This window comes from Hemiscyllium ocellatum, chromosome 40 (assembly GCF_020745735.1).
Source record: "Hemiscyllium ocellatum isolate sHemOce1 chromosome 40, sHemOce1.pat.X.cur, whole genome shotgun sequence".
Taxonomy (NCBI): domain Eukaryota; kingdom Metazoa; phylum Chordata; class Chondrichthyes; order Orectolobiformes; family Hemiscylliidae; genus Hemiscyllium; species Hemiscyllium ocellatum.
In genome coordinates this window covers 14,185,032-14,203,769 of record NC_083440.1, presented here as the reverse complement: position 1 = coordinate 14,203,769, position 18,738 = coordinate 14,185,032, and the positions used below count along the sequence as shown (strand labels likewise).

Sequence of the window (18,738 nt, the reverse complement as noted above, 5' to 3'; positions counted from 1 at the left end):
TGTGACCCCCCCCCCCAGTGAGATTAAACAGTGTGTGACCCACCCTCTGCCCAAAGAGATCAGACAGTGTGTGACACCCCCCAGTGCGATCAGTGTGCGACACCCTCAGTGAGCTCCGACATTGTGTGTGTGACCCACTCGTGAGATCACACAGTGTGTGACGCCCCCCCCCAGTTAGAAGAGAGTCTGATCTCACTCTGTGGGGTGAGACCCGCTAGTGAGATCAGACAGTGTGTGACACCCCCTGAGATCAGAGTGTGTGTGACCCACTTCCCCAGAGAGATCAGACAATGTGTGACCCCCCCCTCAGTGAGATCAGACAGTGAGTGAGTGTGTGACCCCCCAGTGTGTGACTCCCTGTGTGATAAGATAATGTGTGACCTACTCCATTGAGATTAGACAATGACTACCACCCCAGTGAGATCAATGTGTTACCCTCCCCCAATGTGATCAGACATTGTGTGACCCCCTCCCAGTGCGATCAGTCAGTGTGTGCCCCCCCCCCCCAGCCCGCTGAGATTAGACAGTGAGTGAGTAGGTGACCCCCCCCCCCCCCCGAGTGAGATTAGGCAGTGTGTGACCCTCCCCAGTGAGATCAGGCAGTGTGTGGACCCCCCCCCCCCCCCCCACACCCTCAAATGAGAGCAGACAGTGTATGACCCCCCCCAACCCGAGATCAGGCAGTGTTTGACGCCCTGCCAGAGACACCTGGCAGGGTGTGACACCCCACAGTGTGATCAGTGTGCGATCCCTCCTCCCAGTGAGATCAGACACCCCACCTCGGTGAGATCAGGCAGTGTGACCCCTCCCCAGTGTGATCCAACAGGGTGTGACACCCCACAGTGTGATCAGTGTGCGATCCCTCCTCCCAGTGAGATCAGAGTGTTGTGTGTGACCCCCCCCCATTGAGTTCAGACTGTGTGTGCCCCCCCCAGTGAGATTGGACAGTGTGTGCCCCCCCCCAGGGTGATCAATGTGCGACCCCCTCAGTGAACTCCAACACTGAGAGTGGGTGACCCACTAGTGAGATCAAACAGAGTGTGACCCCTCCAGTGAGATCCGAATATGACACCCCACCCAGTGAGATCAGACAGTGTGTGACCACCCCAGTAGAATCAGACATCAGACAGTGTGTGAAACCCCAATGTGTTCAGACAATGTCCCCCCCACCATGAAATCAGAGTTTGACACTGCCCCCGTGAGATCAAACACTGTGTGATCCCTCCAGTGAGATCAGACTGTGACACCCCACAGAGTGAGATCAGACAGTGAGTGATCAGCCCCCCAATGAGATTAGACAGTGTGTGACCCCCCCACCCAGTAAGAATGACAGTGTGTGACACCCCTTCCACCCCATACAATGAGATCAGACAGTGTGTGACCCTCCCTCAATGTGATCAGTGTATGATCCCCGCAGTGAGTTCAGACGTTTTGTGACCTCCTTCCCAGTGCGATCAGTGTGTGACCCCCTTCCCAATGCGATCAGTGTGTGACCCTCTGTGAGATCAGAATTTATAGCCTTAAAAGTTATCCTTAAGCATTTAGACTGAAATAATTTTGAATTATAGAAAACATCTGCACACTAAAAACTAGGATGGCAAGGGAAGATAAGATAATTAAGAACATTTGCCTTAACATCAGCGAAGCTGTATAAACGATACCGAGTGATAACATTCACAGCTATTTCTTTGTGAAATTAATAAACAATGTTTATGTCTGATCTTGTAAAAACTCGATATCAAATTAACTTCTCTCCTAAATTATTGTCCTTTGCTATTATCTGTCTAGTTCAGAATTTTCTTTAGATTCCGGAAGAAGGGCTCATGCCCGAAACGTCGATTCTCCTACTCCTTGGATGCTGCCTGACCTGCTGCGCTTTTCCAGCAACACATTTTCAACTGTGTATAAAAATAGTCTGTTTTTGACAGTAGGACAGAGTAGCTGGTCAGGACTCCTGAAAAAAGTGATTTCAGGAAAAGGGGTTCATTAAAATAAAACTGATCAGACGGTGTGTGACTCCCGCCATTGTGATCAGACAGTGTGTGACCACCCTCTCCCCCCACCACACAGTGAGACCAGACAATGGGTGACCTGTGGGAGGATGGAGCCCCAGCCCTGCTCAATGAATTCAGACAGTATGTGACATAGGTAACTACAATGACTGCAGATGCTAGGGCAGGTTGGGTAGAGAGTACCATGTCACCATAAAATGGTTACTCTACAGATTGAGACTATTCAGTGGATTTTGTCTGGGATATCACACCCGCAGTCATTTCAAATCCCAATGCAGCACTGGCATGTGACAATCATTGTTACGATCATTGCACTTCCAGTGCTGATCCAAGATCCGTTTAAACAAGTTGAGGTTCTCTTCCACCAAACTGGTCAGCAGCTTCCAGATCACCACCATCCACGAGGTGAAAATGGTTTCACTGCATGTCACCTTCAGATAGGCATTTCTTTTCTGGCAATTTTCCGGAAACACGGGTTGTTGAGTCGGGGATCCCAGGAGAATGAAATTCCACTTCACACCGTCAACTGTTGTAACATTTCCTGACCTGCCCTAATTTGATCTCCCAGTGAATTGTAATGTGAAAGAGCTGGAATAGGAAATCAACTGGGGACTGTCAGCAGCTGAACCATCACAGGATTGGGGAGAGCAGCAACCAGGGAGAGCTCAAAGCTTCCATAGATCGACTTGGGTGAAAAGTAGGAGAAAGTTCCACATTGAAGGACACTGGCTTTGACCACGAGACTGTCAAGGTAAGGCAAGAGATGGGGAACTTCAGTGAATTGATCCCTGGGAGAGTCTGGCAATGAAACCAAGTTACCCAGTTTGAGACAGCATCATGAAATATGAATTCAGAACAGTTTTTGTCACAAGACACACAATCACAATGGAATCTGGTGTGTATTCTGGTGCAATATGATTTGAACTGAGGCGCTAACCCAATCTAAGGCAGAGTCTAACCAATGTACATATGTGGCTTCTTGTTCGCCCTCGTGTTTGATAAGGAGATGATTGATTCATCTTGACCAGATTTGCATCCCATTTCTAACGACACCTTAGTCTCTCCTGGCATGCGATCCTCGACACTTCATTGTACGAGTGTTGGTCCCACAGTTGAGTGGCCAGTGACATGACAGATTATAGCGAGTTTGGAAAAGATTTGTAGCTCGGGTTGAGATTCTGGATGTAGATTTGCTCACTAAGCTGGAACGTTCATTTTCTGACATTTCGACACTGTGTACTCGGTAACATCTTCAGTGGATCCCCCAGACCAAGCCTTCGTCCAGAGGCCCACTGAAGATGTTACCTAGTATGGTGATGAAACATCTGAAAATGAACTTTCCAGCTCAGCGAGCAAACCTACATCAATGACAGATTATAGTTGAGTGCCAATCCTTCTGTTAGTAGCCCACAGGCCATCATGATTGATCAGACTTGATTTGCTGGATCTGATCTCCGTGCAATCTACTTCACACGATGGTAGTGCCACACAGCACAATGGAGCGTATCTCCAAAGTGAAGACAAGACTTTATCTCTGCAAGGACTGTGTGGTGGACAAAGGCATCTATGATAGATGAGGGTAATGTCAGCACCTATTTCTGCACAGTCAGACACACATGCCCTTCTGGATTTGGCTAGCTTAATCAGGAGTGGAGCCCAGTTTTGGTGGGACACATTGGAGTTCCCCATTCTGAGCACCTTTGTGCTCATGTCACCCTCAGTGCTTCTTCCAAGTGGTGTCCTATGTGGAGGTATTCCCCAGCTGAGAGAGAGCATTGAGATGGTGCTGATGACATGGGACTTGGTGCATACCCTCCCAGCCATTTGCTGCCACCTTCAGTGTGGGACAGGGCAGAAGCGAGGATGGTGATGGTTATATCTGTGATATTTGTTGCAATGTGTGACTCAGTGAGAATGGCTCTGTCAGGCTGTTCCTTAATTGGCTTGTGACACAGTGCCCCTAATGTTGCCAGTTCCCAGATTCCAGTGAAGTGGACTTTGCAGAGTGGACTGGGCAGCTTATGTCATTGTCATTTCCAGGGTCCAGGTGGATGCCTGGTGTTCCATCCTATTTTTATTTCCTCTATCTTCTTCAGTCATACAGCTGAGTGGTGTTCTCAGCCTTGTCAGAGCCAGTTAACAATCCCTCATGTCGGCTGGATTTCCCTGCGAAATATTTCGCAGTCAGGAATGTGTCAGTGAATACTACGAGTTGAGTTTGGGCTGATGGGAGTCCATCTAGGTTGTGCAGATCAGTGGGACTGATAGGGCATTACTCGGCTGAGAAAGTCTATAGCCTTAAAACTTGTGTTTAAACATTTAGACTAAAATGTAATGCTGGATTATAGAACGCATTTGCTGCACACTAGAAAATAGACAGGACAGGCCGGGAGGCTCAGAAAAAGGTGGGGAATTCAAGGTATGCAGAAGGTAAAAACATCTGTGCTCACCAAGTGACAACAGGATGCCCTCAGGCAATGAAGAACATTTGCCTTAGCATCAGTGAATGTGTGTAAACAGGGCACTGAGTGATAACATTCACGGCTGTTCCCTTGTGAAATGAATGAGTGTTTGATTCTGACCCTGAAACAAAACTGGGTACTATCAAAAGCTTTGTAATTGACAGTCAGGTCCTGTCAATTATAATAGATTCTTCTTTACCCCTTGCAAGCTGGGCAGACTGAAAAGAGAGAAAAAAAACTTTGCTGTTAGAAGACCCTGACTTGAGAGTTCAAAAGGACACCAGAGAGAGAGAGAGAGAGAGAGACCGTTTTAGTGCTGAGGCTGTTGAAGCCAGTAGAAAATTATGAGTGCTCACCTGCTATGGATTGAATTGAATTGCATATTGGGACTTCATCATGATATTGAATAGCCATCCCGGTTATTAAATACAACCTCTGTAAAAGGTAATACTGATGAAGCTTGAACTTACTTGCTGTTCTGACAGACCATTCGACAGACCTTACAGATTGCTCCACTCTCAACCCCAACTCATCAGATCTTATGTCTTATTTGAATTTGAATCACAACCCTGAAAAGAAAGCATGTTTAATTCAAAGACTAATGAATCCGTTTAAATGCAACCTTGCGGTAACATCTCACCCTCAGCTACAGAATGATTGAGTGCTTAACAAGTAGGAGTCTGCTTCTAGCTTAGAAATTATTCTAGACCTAACATTGAAGTGGTTTTGGCACAATCTGTCGAGAAGCCATTTTGTGGTCAGAAGTTTGCCCTCCTTCCTAAGAAGCCATTTTGTAAAACAATTGTGTCTGACATGTGAGTTGTGCAAGGTTACCTTATAAACTCTCCAATTGGCTCAGACTGGTACCTCTTTATGTTCAGAGTTTACCTCACTAGCAGGCACCAAACTCGGCTGGGTATGGTATTCCCACCTGATGAATGGCTTAGGGCCTGTAGGAGTGATTAGTCAAGCATACACAGACCTGTCAACTACCTTTTTCTTCCTTTTGAATTATTGTCTTTCACTGTTATCTGTCTCGTTAAGAACATGTAATGTTTTTGTAAACGTCTGTATAAAGGAAGCCATTTTGTATCAGTACATCAGAGTAGCTGCTGGGGCTACTCTCCTAGGTTACTAGAACCGAGTGAGTTTAGCTGATAGGTATCGGTGTTATGCTGTAATAGTGATGCTATTGGTCAATAAAGGAGATGACTAAAATTAAACTAATCTATCTATCCCAGACTTCCAAAGACTACAATCTCTGGGATGAACCAAGAGAGAGGCTTACAGGTCTGAGTTCATAAGGGATTCCCTGGGCAGTCTCAAGTCTGTATTTTAACAAGGTAGCCGTCTGTGTCGCAATTGATTGGGATAGTTCAACATATTCTTACAATGCTTTACTGATCGGGGAAAGTAGGGAATGCTATTATGTTTAACAAAACAATGATCTCCTCACTATAGTATTTCTGTCTACCTCTCATATTGATATTGTATCTATTACAGAACATCAGAATCTGGGAATACCTATCACCAGCATTGCTGAAGGATTCAACAGGGAAGAAGATCCAGTGTCTCACAAAGCGTTAGAATGGACACAGGTTAGTTGAGAAGTTGATGTAAAATATAATCTGAAAAGGGCCGCTGAATGTACAGAGGCAGAGCTGCAGTCACACACAACCAGTCACTGACTCCCGCCCCCTACTTCTCTCCCTTTCCCCTCGTTCAACCTCTCTCTTATCCCTCTCTTTTGCTCACCTCCTCACTCTCTCTCTGTCACACCCTCTCCCTCAGTCACCATCACTGTCTTTCTCACTTACCCTTTCTCTTACTAGCCCTCTAACTCTGTTGCTTCTCTCTCTCTCTCTCTCTCTCTCTCTCTCTCTCTCTCTCTCTCTCTCTCTCTCTCTGTCACCCCCCCCCCCCCCCTGTCTCCCCCCACACCCGCACTCTCACACGCATACTGTTGCAAATGTAGCACTAAAGTTCTGTAAAATTCTAAGAGTTTGAGTCAGAAGATGTTGGCCCTCAAATGATACTGGTGGGGCTGGAGTTCATTCATAAGCTACTGTTCTTGACAAGAAAGTGAACTGGGAGTTGACAGGGACATGCTGACACGGGCACACAGATACAACATGGCTGCTGAGTCTTAAGTTGGTTACTTTGCACACAACATGGCTGCTGAGCCATTACATGGAAAAATACAGCAAAGCATACACAGATACTGCCTGAGGCCAACAGGATACCAGCACAATAGACACAGACATAGATAATCAGTTTAAGGTGGGTGGAAGAGAGAATACACATCAGTAACGTCTACTGCCCACCGAAGTGTCTGAGTCCAGCCACCATTCTCAATAAAAATGTTAACGACCTGAGACTGCTTGTATACAAGTGTTAATACTTCAAATTTTCAGTCATGTAAAACAATCTTTCTTCTCAGGAAGAATGATCATAACCAATTAGTACAGCAATAAACATTTGCGTGGCTGCTGAAACTGTCAATGACTCTAATGTTTTCTGTAAACAAACTTTGCTGTAAAAAACAAAGACTCGATACTTGAACTATTCTACCATGAAATGTGTGAAATACCATGACATGTGCTCCGAGGGTGAGAGAAGGCTCGCAGCTGACAGCTGTGCTGGTGGACGTTTCTCTCTCCCTGGAGCTCCGGTTGCCTTGTACAATAAACTCCATCATTGAATCCCGATTCTGACTCAGAGGCTGGTGATTTTCCCCGCAACAAAAGTGTCTGCTGCCTGGTCAAATACATTCAGAAATGGAGAGTTGCTTTTCCCACCTCTGTAGACATGGTGCATTTCAAGACATCTGATCTGTCAGTGAGTTAGGCTCCGAGATTAGGAATCTGCACTTTCTTTGTTCCAATGTTGTCACTGTCTCTGATGAGTTTTGAAAGCTGTTCAGGAATTATTGTCAGTTGGATAAAGAGGATGCTTTGTCAGGAACCTCTGGAATTTGTAATTCAATATCAATGTAATCGAGAGTTAGCAGTGGAGGGGATGATCAAGGGTTGATGGCACAGGGAAGTCACGTTTGACAAATATGGCCAATTTTGAAGAGTAGGAACAGGCAGATTGTACAGATTTGAAGACCATGCTGATAAAGTGCAGGAACTTGATCGACCACTGGAGACTGAGTACAGGATTACAGTTGTTTTAATCAAGCAACATAGAGACAGCATCACTAGTTCGACCAGAGTAAGACACTGGAGAATAAAGAAACTGAGGACCTTTCTCCCAGAAGCATCTGATCTTGCTTCTTACAATCAGAAGAAAACAGATTTCAGTTGCAGGTCATACATTAATGACATGCATGTCTCTTTCACTCAGTCAAGGATCATTGACACCACTATCGATGTGCCTCATTTCTTATCAGTGTCCTTCATCTCCCTGTGTCTAAACCTTTTCGGGCCCCAAGGCCTCTCTGCAATGGTTTGATGGAACAAACTGTTGTTTATGAAATCCTGCTCGAGGCTGCATCAGTTCATTTGGCACAAGGTTAATTAATTATAGCCTATTCTTTAATTTACCGATCATAATCTCTGTTGAACCTTCACTGTGTCAATTCACTCTAACCCCAGTCTCATTTAAAAATGAATGTAAATGCGTTAGAGGTGGTTCAGGGGAGATTTACTAGATTAATACTTTGAACGAGTAGCTTATCTTACAAAGATAACGTGGACAGACTGGGTTTGTTTCCACTGGAGTTTAGATGGGTTTGTGGGTGACTTGAACAAAATATATAAAGTCCTTCAGGGCCTTGATGAGGTGAATGTTAAATGGATGGTGGTTCTTGTGAAGGGCTTTTACCCGAAACATTGATTTTCCTGCTCCTCGGATGCTGCCTGACCTGATGTGTTTTTCCAGTGCCACATTTTTCATCTCTGCTCCAGTTACGCCTGTCGATATCTGGATCTCTGAATGTTTATATCATTATTATTATTATTATTATTATTATTATTATAATTAATAAGTATTACAGAGGAGGACGGGCTGGATGTCTTGAAACGGTTAAAAGTGGATAAATCCCCAGGCCCTGATCTTGGGTATACCCGAGAACTCTGTGGGAAGCTAGAGAAGTGATTGCTGGGCCTCTTGCTGAGATATTTGTATCATCGATAGTCACAGGTGAGGTGCTGAAAGACTGGCGGTAGGCAAACGTGGTGCCACTGTTTAAGATGGGCAGTAATTACAAGCCAGGGAACTATAGACCGATGAGCCTGACCTCGGTGGTGGGCACGTTGTTGGAGGGAATCCTGGTGGGACAGGATGTACATGTATTTGGAAAGGCAAGGACTGATTCGGGATAGTCAACATGGCTTTGTGCGTGGGAAATCATGTCTCACAAACTTGATTGAGTTTATTGAAGAAGTAACAAAGAAGATTGATGAGGGCAGAGCAGTAGATGTGATCTATATGGACTTCAGTAAGGCGTTCGACAAGATTCCCCATGGGAGATTGATTATCAAGGTTAGATCTCACGGAAAACAGGGAGAACTAGCCATTTGGATACAGAACTGGCTCAAAGGTAGAAGACAGAGGGTGATGGTGGAGGGTTGTTTTTCAGACTTGGAAGCCTGTGACCAGTGGAGTGCCACAATGATTGGTGCTTGGCCCTCTACTTTTTGTGATTTACATAAATGATTTGGATGCGAGCATTAGAGGTACAGTTAGTAACTTTTCAGATGACACCAAAATTGGAGGTGTAGTGGACAACGAAGAGTGTTACCTCAGATTACAACAGGATCTGGACCAGATGGGCCAATAGGCTGAGAAGTGGCAGATGGAGTTCAATTCAGATAAATGCGAGGTGCTGCATTTTGGGAAAGCAAATCCTAGCAGGACGTATACACTCCTTGGTAAGGTCTTAGGGAGTGTTGCTGAACAAAGAGACCTTGGAGTGCAGGTTCATAGCTCCTTGAAAGTGGAGTCGCAGGTAGATAGCATAGTGAAGAAGGTGTTTGGTATGCTTTCCTTTATTGGTCAGATTATTGAGTACAGGAGTTGGGAGGTCATTTTGCAGCTGTACAGTACATTGGTTAGGCCACTGTTGGAATATTGCATGCAATTCTGGTCTCCTTCCTATCGGAATGATGTTGTGAAAATTGAAAGGATCAGAAGAGATTTACAATGATGTTGCCAGGGTTGGAGGATTTGAGCTATAGGGAGAGGCTGAACAGACTGGGGCTGTTTTCCCTGGAGCATTAAATGCTGAGGGGTTACCTGATAGAGGTTTACAAAATTGAGGGCATGGCTAGGATAAATGTCTTTTCCCTGGGGTCGGAGAGTCCAGAACGAGATGGTATAGGTTTAGGCTGAGAGGGGAAAGATATAAAAGAGACCTAAGGGGCAATTTTTTTCACGCAGAGGGTGGTACATGTACGGAATGAGCTGCCAGAGGCTGGTACAGTTGCAACATTTAAGAGGCATTTGGATGGGTATATGAATAGGAAGGGTTTGGCGGGATATGGGCTGTGTGCTGGCAGGTGGGAATAGATTGGGTGGGATATCTCGTCAGCATGGACGGGTTGGACCAAAGGGTCTGTTTCCATGCTGTACATCTCTATGACTCTATAATAGTGTTAATACTAAATCCCTGTTTTTATTTTCTTTGTTTCTCTTAACCTCGCACGCTGTCTACTCCCTGATGTGCGCTGCCGCTCTCTCTGACCTTCTGGCTCTCTTGCACATGTTCCCTCTCTGTCTGTCTGTCTCTCGCTCTCACTATCTCTCTCTGTCTTTCTGTTTGGCTCTCTTGCATGCACTATCCCTATGTCTGGCTCTCTTGCACTCTTTCTCTCTCTCTGGCTCTCTTACATTCTTTCTCTCTCTCTTGTGTGCACTCTGTCTCTCTCCCTCCCCCTATCTCTCTGATCCCCAGTCTCAACAATAACATGCTCACAGATTCTTGTGCCGACGATCTCAGCTCCAGTCTACGTACAGGTCGCTCACTGACTGTTGTGAACCTGAATGATAATAAATTGGGGGATTCAGGAGTGAAACTGCTGCCAGCAGCTCTAAGGAACCCAAACTGTAAAATACAGAAACTGGAGTAAGTACCCGAGTAGTTTAAATTGTGTTCCTAATAACTACATGCCCAACACTTTATTATTAGCCCAAATAAGGATGAAAACTGGGTAATTCCTCTGATTGTAATCGCCAGGCTTCGTGACAACTGTCTCTCAGAATCTTGTGCTGAGGATCTCGCCTCCATACTCAACACAAACCAATCTCTGGCCGAACTAAACCTCAGAAATAATAAGGTGAAACATTTAGGAGTGAAACTACAGTCATTGGCTCTGATGAATCCTCATTGCAAAATACAGAAGTTGTTGTGAGTTTCCCACACTTTGGGAGACTGTGTTTATAATTAAGTTATTGTTTGGGTAAGTAATGAGCAGCACCGGGGATTTACTCTGATTCCTGGTGTGTCCTTTTTCTCTCATCCTAAGGGTGTACAGAAATGGTCTGACAAAATCTTGTGTCCAGGTTCTCAGTTCTGCTCTCAGTAAAAACCAGTTTTTAATGAAACTGAACGTGAGTAATAACAGTTTGGGAGATTCGGGGTGAACCTACTGTGTGCAGTTCTGGGGAACTCTGACTGTAAACTGCAGTAAGTACCAGACTCTGTGAGATTGTGTTTCTATGAATTGATGTCATACTGTCCATGCTTATTCTGATCAAGAATTGATTTAAATATATACTTCGAATCGACACTTTAAATAGACATTGTTTTACTAACAAACACTGCACATTAGTGCCACAAACATTGTTAGTGTTTTTAATGAACAGTGGTGGTTTTGTTTGATTGATTCTTTTCATTTCTCTTTCCGTTCTGCCCAGTTTGTATGACGTCGGTCTCACAGATTTTTGTGCTCAGGAGCTGTCAGTAGAAACCAGTCATTGAAAGTTCTAGATCTGGGATCCAATTCCTTCTCAGACCAGTTCATCCCCACTGTCAGCTCCCTCGTACAGACCTGCAGAGGTTTGGAGCTGATTGGGTGAGAGTTTGTCTTCACTTTTCTGGGTAGCATTTGTCAATGATTATTGAAAGATTGCCTCCATTTTAATTATGGCTGTATTTAATCTGTTTGTTTCCTGTTTACTCTTCAATCTGTTTCAGGCTGTGGGGAAATGGTTTCAGTCCAAATGGAAAGAGATGTCTAAAGTCACTGCAGGACTCTCGAGCCGGACTGACTGTTTCATTAGGTGACTCTTTCAATCTCTAAAGATTACTGCTGTCACTATATTTGGACAATCCTCTCTCCTTCCCCTTCAAAAAACAAATGATCTGTATGGACTTGCTGGCCCCTCTCTCCCTTGACAACATTTTGCACCCTCTCTGAGACATCCTTGATCCTAACACCAAGGAAGCAGCACACCATTCTGCTTTTTCGCTGCTGGTCACAGGAACGTCTGTCTGTACCTTGGAATCCCCGAACACAATTGCTCTCATTGTCCATGTTGGAACCAACGACATAGGAAGGGAAAAGGTTGAGATTCTGAAGGGAGATTACAGGGAGTTAGGCAGAAATTTGAAAAGGAGGTCCTCGAGAGTACGAATATCTGGATTACACCCGGTGCTACGAGCTAGTGAGGGCAGGAATAGGAGGATAGAGCAGATGAATGCGTGGCTGAGGAGCAGGTGTATGGGAGAAGGATTCACATTTTTGGATCATTGGAATCTCTTTTGGGGTAGAAGTGACCTGTACACGAAGGACGGATTGATCCTAAATTGGAAGGGGACTAACGTACTGGCAGGGAAATTTGCTAGAGCTGCTCAGAAGGATTTAAACTAGTAAGGTGGGGGGTGGGGGTGCCGTGTGGTGTGACCCAGGGAGATAGTGAGGAAAGAGATCAATCTGAGACTGGTCCAGTTGAGAACAGAAGTGAGTCAAACAGTCAGGGCAGGCAGGGACAAGGTGGGCCTAATAAATTAAACTGCATTTATTTCAACACAAAGGGCTTAACAGGGAAGGCAGATGAACTCAGAGCATGGTTAGGAACATGGGACTGGGATATCATAGCAATTACAGAAACATGGCTCAGGGATGGGCAGGACTGGCAGCTTAATGTTCCAGGATACAAATGTTACAGGAAGGATAGAAAGGGAGGCAAGCAGGGGGCTGGCATTTTTGGCTCAGGGATAGCATTCCTGCTGTGCTGAGGGAGTATATTCCTGGAAATACATCCAGGGAAATTAGTTAGGTGGAACTGAGAAATAAGAAAGGGATGATAACCTAATACTCAGAGGGAAATTGAGAAACAAACTTGTAAGGAGATCTCAGCTATCTGTAAGAATAATAGGGTAGTTATGGTAGGGGGTTTTAACTTTCCAAATGTAGACTGGGACTGCCATAGTATTAAGATGGAGAGGAATTTGTTAAGTGTGTACCAGACAATTTTCTGATTCCGTCTGTGATGTTCCGACTAGAGAAGGTGCAAAACTTGACGTACTCTTGGGAAGTAAGGCAGGGCAGGTGAATGAAGTGTCAGTGGGGGAGCACTTTGGGGCCAGCAACCATAATTCTATTAGATTTAAAATAGTGATGGAAAAGGATAGACCAGATCTAAAAGTTGAAGTTCTAAATTGGAGGAAGGCCAATTTTGACGGTATTAGGCAAGAACTTTGGAAAGCTGAATTAGGGGCAGATGAAGGGATGGCTGGAAAATGGGAAGCCTTCAGAAATGAGATAACGACAATCCAGAGAAAATATATTCCTGTTAGGGTGAAAGGAAAGCTGGTAGGTATAGGGAATGCTGGATGACGAAAGAAATTGAGGGTTTGGTTAAGAAAAAGAAGGTATATGTAAGGTATAGACAGGATAGATCGAGTGAATCCTTAGAAGAGTATAAAGGAAGTAGGAGTATACTTCAGAGCGAAATCAGGAGGGCAAAAAGAGGACATGAGATAGCTTGGGCAAATAGAATTAAGGAGAATCCAAAGAGTTTTTACAAATACATTAAGGCAAAAAGGGTAACTAGGGAGAGAATTGGGTCCCTCAAAGATCAGCAAGGCGCCCTTTGTGTGGAGCCGCAGAAAATGGAGGAGATACTAAATGAATATTTTGCATCAGTATTTAGTGTGGAAAAGGATATGGAAGATAAAGACTGCAAGGAAATAGATGGTGACATCTTGCAAAATGTCCATATTACAGAGGTGGAAGTGCTGGATGTCTTGAAAAGGGTAAAGGTGGATAAATCCCCAGGACCTGATCAGGTGTACCCTAGAACTCTGTGGGTAGATAGAGAAGTGATTGCTGGGCCTCCTGCTGTGATATTTGTATCATCATTAGTCACAGGTGAGGTGCCGGAAGACTGGAGGTTGCAAAACATGGTGCCACTGTTTAAGAAGGGTGGTAAGGACAAGCCAGGGAACTATAGACCGGTGAGCCTGACGTCAGTGGTGGGCATGTTGTTGGAAGGAATTCTGAGGGACAGGATGTACATGTATTTGGAAAGGCAAGGACTGATTAGGGGTAGTCAACATGGCTTTGTGCTTGGGAAATCATGTCTCTCAAACTTGATTGGGTTTTTTGAGGATTGATGAGGGCAGAGCAGGAGATGTGATCGATACGGACTTCAGTAAGGCATTTGACAAGGTTCCCCATGGGAGATTGATTATCAAGGTTAGATCTCACAGAAAACAGGGGGAACTAGCCATTTGGATACAGAACTGGCACAAAGGTAGAAGACAGAAAGTGATGGTGGAGGGCTGATTTTCAGACTTGGACGCCTGTGACCAATGGATCAGCCACAAGTATCGGTGCTGGGTCCTGTACTTTTTGTCATTTACATAAATGATTTAGATGCGAGCATAAGAGGTACAGTCAGTAAGTTTGCAGATAACACCAAAACTGGAGGCGTAGTGGACAGCAAAGAGGGTTACCTCAGATTTAAAACAGGAACTGGACCAGATGGGCCAATGGGCTGGGAAGTGGCAGATGGAGTTTAATTCAGATAAATGTGAGGTGCTGCATTTTGGGAAAACAAATCTGAGCAGGACTTATACACTTAATGGTAAGGTTCTAGGGAGTGTTGCTGAACAAAGAGACCTTGGAGTGCAGATTCATAGCTCCTTGAAAGTGGAGTCGCAGGTAGATAGCATAGTGAAGAAGGTGTTTGGTATGCTTTCCTTTATTGCTCAGAGTATTGAGTACAGGAGTTGGGAGGTCATGTTGCGGCTGTACAGGACATTGGTTAGGCCACTGTTGGAATATTGCATGCAATTCTGGTCTCCTTCCTATCGGAATGATGTTGTGAAACTTGAAAGCATTCAGAAGACATTTACAATGATGTTGCCAGGGTTGGAGGATTTGAGCTATAGGGAGAGGCTGAACAGGCTGGGGCTGTTTTCCCTGGAGCATTAAAGGCTGAGGGATTACCTGATAGAGGTTTACAAAATTATGAGGGGCATGAGTAGGATAAATAGGCAAAGTCTTTTCCCTGGGGTCGGAGAGTCCAGAACTAGATGGTATAGGTTTAGGGTGAGAGAGGAAAGATATAAAAGAGACCTAAGGGGCAACTTTTTCACGCAGAGGGTGGTCCGTGGATGGAATGAGCTGCCAGAGGATGTGGTGGAGGGTGGAACAATTGCAATATTTCAGAGGCATTTGGATGGGTATATGAATAGGAAGGGTTTGGAGGGGTATGGGCCGGGTGCTGGCAGATGGGAATAGATTGGGTTGGGATATCTGGTCGGGTTGGATCGAAGGGTCTGTTTCCATGTTGTACCTTTCTTTGACTCTATGACCTCACTCAGGCATTCGTCAAGGTTCCTCTTGGGAGACTGGTGAGCGAGGTTAGACCTCATGGAATACAGGAAGAACTAGCCATTTGGACACAGAACTGGCTTGGAAGTAGAAGACAGAGGGTGGTGATGGCGGCTTACCTTTCAGACTGGAGGCCTGTGAACAGTGGTGTGCTACAAGGATCAACACTGGGTCCGCTGCTTTTTGTCATTATATAAATGATCTCTATGTGAATGTAGGAGGTATAGTTAGTAAGTTTCGGATGACAACAAAGTTGGAGTGGACAGTGAAAAAGGCTACCTCAGAGGACAATGGGATCTTGATCAGATGGGCCAATGGGCTGAGATGTTCAGATGGAATTTAATTTAGATAAATGCGAGGTGCTGCATTTTGGAAAGGCAAATCAGAGCAGGACCTCTCCACTTTAATAGAAAGGTCCTGGGGTGTGTTGCTAAATGAAGAGACCTTGGAGTGCATGTTCATAGTTCCTTGAAAGAGGAGTCAAAGGTAGATAGGATTCTGAAGAAGGCATTTGGTATGCTTTCCTTTATTGTTCAGAGTATTGAGTACAGGAGTTGGGAGGTCATGTTGCAGCTATACAGGATATTGGTGAGGCCATTTTTGGAATGTTGTATGCAATTCTGGTCTCCTTCTTATTGGAAAGATGTTGTGAAACTTGAAAGGGTTCAGAAATGATCTACAAGGATGTTGCCAGGGTTGGAGGATTTGAGCTATAGGGAGAGGCTGAACAGACTGGGGCTGTTTTCCCTGGAGCATCAGAGGCTGGGGCAGTGACCTTTATAGAGGTTTATAAAATTATAAGGAGCATCGATAGGATAAATAGACAAAATCTTTTCAGGGGCTGCTGAGCTGGGATAGATATCCAGTGTCAAATAGGGACCAGCATTCATTGTCTGGGGTGTACGGTCTGGGTTCACCCAGGGAGAGGATCAGATTGAGTTAGATCCAGGCTATTGAGCACAAGAGAAATCACTGATTTTCTGCTTGCTCAAAGGAAGTTGCTGAAACCATGTATGTAATAAACACTCTGCATTATTAATGTGTCTGCCATTCACTCACAGCCAGAATAACTAGCAGAGATTAAGGTTTGTCAAATGACGCAGTTGATCCATGATGCATGTTGCTGCTCAACATTAAACAGGTTTGAAATGCTGAGTGATGCAGCAGAAATTATAGGCTGAATCTTTGGGGTTTGTGTTGAATTAAGTCCATGTTGAATTGGGTTTCTGGCAGCGTATCACTCAGTGAGGGCTAGTGAGATCTCTTGCCACCCCTTAGCCCAACATGCATCATTAACGATACAGATTGCATCTTTTTCTTGTGTGATTTCCGCCCTTCTGACCATGTACTATTCCTGGAACAGCTCACCACTAACTGCCCAAAGCCCAGCGTCCCTTGCAGCCACACTCCCTTTGAAAGGCGGCGGTACACCCCAGGGAAGAGTTGGTAATCTGGCTTCGAGCCTCAGCAGCAACAGCCACAAAGATACACTGCTCTTGTTACACAGTCAGCGTGGCTGACACTCCCCTTAGGGTACAACCCCATTCTCTCACCGTAGTCACTGCTTATCCAGTGTTCCCGACTGGAACTGGCCAGGCTTGCAGGGCCTGATCCAACAGAGCTCCATCCTGGACAAGCTGAGCTTCCTCACTGGGAGACTGCTCCGACCTGCCCCAGTTCCTCAGCGTCTATCACATCCCAGTCTGTCTGCTGCACAGCACAGCAAGGCCGGATGCCTATGCACATTGTGGCAGCCATATTGGCTCCTCCTTTGGCTGTTGTCCACCTCTTTTCATTCATTCCCCCCCCCCCGGGTCTCCATGTGTCCTGACCTAATTGTGTTCCCTTCAGCCCCTTTCCCCAGTCCACGCTCAACTACATTGGAGACTCACCGCATGTTTGAAAACTGAGCTGATTTTCTTTGAGGCATATAAACGTCTGACAAAGCTCAACAGGATCGCTGCAGGAAGGATGCTGCTCTTGGCTGGGGGGGGCCTCCAAAGCGCAGGAAGATAGTATCAGAATGCGACGTTGGCCATTTCAGACTGAGAGAAGAGACTGAGCGGGGAGAAGGCTGAAATGTCAATGTTAACCTGCTTCCTTTGTTGGTTCTTCACTTCCTTGACTGTCGGTGGGAAGAGAGAAAGTTTTCAAACAATTCCATAATATTGAGAAAGAAAGTCAATTAGTCCAATTTCCCCAATGATTGCACGCCATTTTAAAGATTTCAAGAACCGAACTCTCACCTTTGTCAACATTTTTAATCATTTCTTCCTTGAGCCATATCCTATCCACCCACCAGGTTTTATTCAAACCGGTTTTTTGTCTTTGAGCACTTTTTTTTAGCAACAGACTAACAAATAGAGGTGAAAGATCACAAATGAATGGAATAGCTAAATGGTGAAATAAAGAAAGAATAAGAGAAAGTCAGAAGATGCTGATTCCAAGGCCTCTTTTGTTACATAAACTGGGAAAGTTTGAATGTTTGGACACTGCTGTGTTGCAAAGAAAGTGAGGGTTTTTTTTTCACAGCTCCAAGGTTGAAAGTGGAACTCTAAGCTATTCCCATCCAAGTTACACAAAGGCATGTCATTTTTGGAGAAGCTGGACTTTGATCCTCTATTGAGGCAAGCTGACACCAGGTGTTTTAACAATCTTTGGGGTTTGAAGTTGCAGTGTGTTGCAAAGTTGAGAAATGGGGGTGGCATACAAATTTTTGAAAACCTTGTAAACATAGATCTTTGACTCTCCCTCTCGTGAGTAATGATCAAACACTCGAAAGACTCAGGAAACAAGAATTTCTATCTCGAGCAATGACCTAGGTCCAACTGACCAGCTACGGAATTGATGATCTCCTGCTCTCACTGCAGTCAACATCTCCGTGGTATTTCCTGTGGTTTTCGCCGACAATTTGAGGAAGTTACTTCATTCCACTTCTGTAGTCTGGACCCTTGATCCACAGAAATTGTTCCTTTCTGCCTCAGTTTTTCATTGTTAATGTTGTGGCCAAACTGTCGACCTAGTCTGTCCTAATTATGGGTATATTTGGGATTAAGGAGGAAACCGCTTAAATTTCATTATGTTTATTGTTCATCTGTTTTGTCACCTGTCAAAGTTTGTTTATTTTATATCAGTTATTATTGATACAATCTATTTATTTTGTCCTCTGTAGAGTTGGAAAATTTACCATTTTGTGATTGAATTGATTGTCTATGAAAGATGCATTTACATATGTATATGATGTATGTCGTATATTTAAGCATTTGCAATAGCTCATGGATAGTGGGGACAGAATATTTTTCAAGTGGAGATGGTTTCTTACCTAGAAGAGAGTCAAATGTGATCAGGAATGGCCATAATGCCACCAGCTCCAGTGTACAAATATGCGTGACTGTGAGCACATTCTTAGCTGAATAATTCATGACAAAGTTTTGGAGACTCTGTGATGAATTTCTGAATGCGGATTGGATGTGG

The 18,738-nt window shown here is 44.7% G+C and overlaps 1 long non-coding RNA gene across 4 annotated transcripts in view; it reads left to right on the top strand.

Annotated features, from left to right (window-relative positions):
- The window catches only part of LOC132834528 (uncharacterized), a 31,510-nt gene extending 13,141 nt beyond the window's left edge, over window positions 1-18,369 (top strand). Inside the window, exons 2-7 of one of the 4 annotated variants that reach the window (XR_009647196.1) lie at window positions 1,789-2,763; window positions 5,978-6,072; window positions 10,374-10,544; window positions 11,336-11,493; window positions 11,616-11,701; window positions 17,116-18,369. This is a non-coding gene — a long non-coding RNA (uncharacterized LOC132834528). Of the gene's footprint in view, window positions 1-1,788; window positions 2,764-5,977; window positions 6,073-10,373; window positions 10,545-11,335; window positions 11,494-11,615 lie in introns of all 4 variants that reach the window. The other 3 variants (XR_009647195.1, XR_009647194.1, XR_009647197.1) reach the window with 3 other exon arrangements.
- Window positions 18,370-18,738: the final 369 nt, after the last annotated feature.